The following is a 1167-nucleotide window of genomic DNA, read 5'->3' as shown; positions in this document are numbered from 1 at the left end:
TCAGGCCTTACCCAAAGCTACTCACAGGGAAAAGCATGAGTTTCTGAGGAAGATGTGGGATTGATTATTGCCTCATTTCCTTCCCCAAATATTCTCCTCTTCTTTACCTTGGGCCTTTCTCACTACAGGCTTAAAAGGTCTCCCAGCCACAGAAGCTGCTGCCTCCTTCTCCACTGTATCTTAAATCTTTTCCCAAAGACAGGTTGTTTTAATTGAAAATGTTCTATCCATCCCTCCCCCTCACTGCCCCCACTTTCCCCAACAAACAGACCCATTTGCAGTAAATCATTTTGTGTGAGGCTTTCCAAGCTGCAGGAATAAATAACAGGGAGGGGAGGGGTGGGGGCAGTGGCAGCCAATATTTAGGCCCTGCTGCTAGACGATAAACCTTCACTTTTTGCACTAAGCTCAGCCAAGTTGGAAATTCTCCAAAGTAGGGCTGGTTCAGGGGCATTTCAGGGTTCATCTGAAAGGGGTGAGAGCCAAGACATCCAGGATCTGGGGGGTGGGGTGGGGCAGGTAGACGGATAATTCATAGTGGTGGGGGAGGGCATTAGGTCCCTTCTCCTGGGCTGTAGTGGAAAGAACCTTGGGCCTGGAGGACACCTGGGATTGAATCCTGTTTACTTGCCAAGGTATCTCTGTGGCCTCAGGTGCGCCCCTTAGTCTCCGCATCTGCAAAATGAGGAGCTCCCAGGGCCAGAGACAGGGTTATAAAGGGCACAGGAGAGTGCCATGTAAATGGTGGCTCCAGTTAATCCGAGCCTCGGGGAAACAACATTGGAGTTGAAGTCACTGAACCAGATTTCAATCCAGGCCTCAGTCTCCTCCTCTGTAAAATGGGGGAGGGATCAAACTAAAGGTTCTTTAATCTTTCCTTTGCCTCTGACATTCTCTGATTCCATGATCTAGAAGTCTTGACATAGATGATGGAATGAGAGCTAGATGGGACCTCAGAAGCCCTCCAGTCCAACACCCTTGCTTAACAGAAGAGGAAACTGACACTCATATTAGCAGAAGTGAGTTGTCCAAGGTTGCTAGGTTTCTTTCCCTCCTCCTAACCCAGTGAACTATATTTGGCTGAGACATGATCTGGGGTGGGGGGCCAAAGCCATTGAAGAGATAGATAGATAGATAGATAGATAGATAGATAGATAGATAGATAGA

At 48.1% G+C, this 1167-nt stretch overlaps 1 protein-coding gene across 1 annotated transcript in view; it reads right to left on the bottom strand.

Moving 5' to 3' along the window:
* Positions 1-1167, bottom strand: part of LOC138165203 (cytosolic carboxypeptidase 6-like) — an 826089-nt gene that overhangs the window by 4626 nt on the left and 820296 nt on the right. The window lies entirely within an intron of this gene.

This window comes from Petaurus breviceps, unplaced genomic scaffold, assembly GCF_028583685.1.
Source record: "Petaurus breviceps papuanus isolate PSGF00001 unplaced genomic scaffold, PetGlider_PUasm1.0 208, whole genome shotgun sequence".
NCBI classification, from domain to species: domain Eukaryota; kingdom Metazoa; phylum Chordata; class Mammalia; order Diprotodontia; family Petauridae; genus Petaurus; species Petaurus breviceps.
Note: the sequence above shows the minus strand (reverse complement) of the source record. Positions and strands in the feature narration are given on the sequence as shown.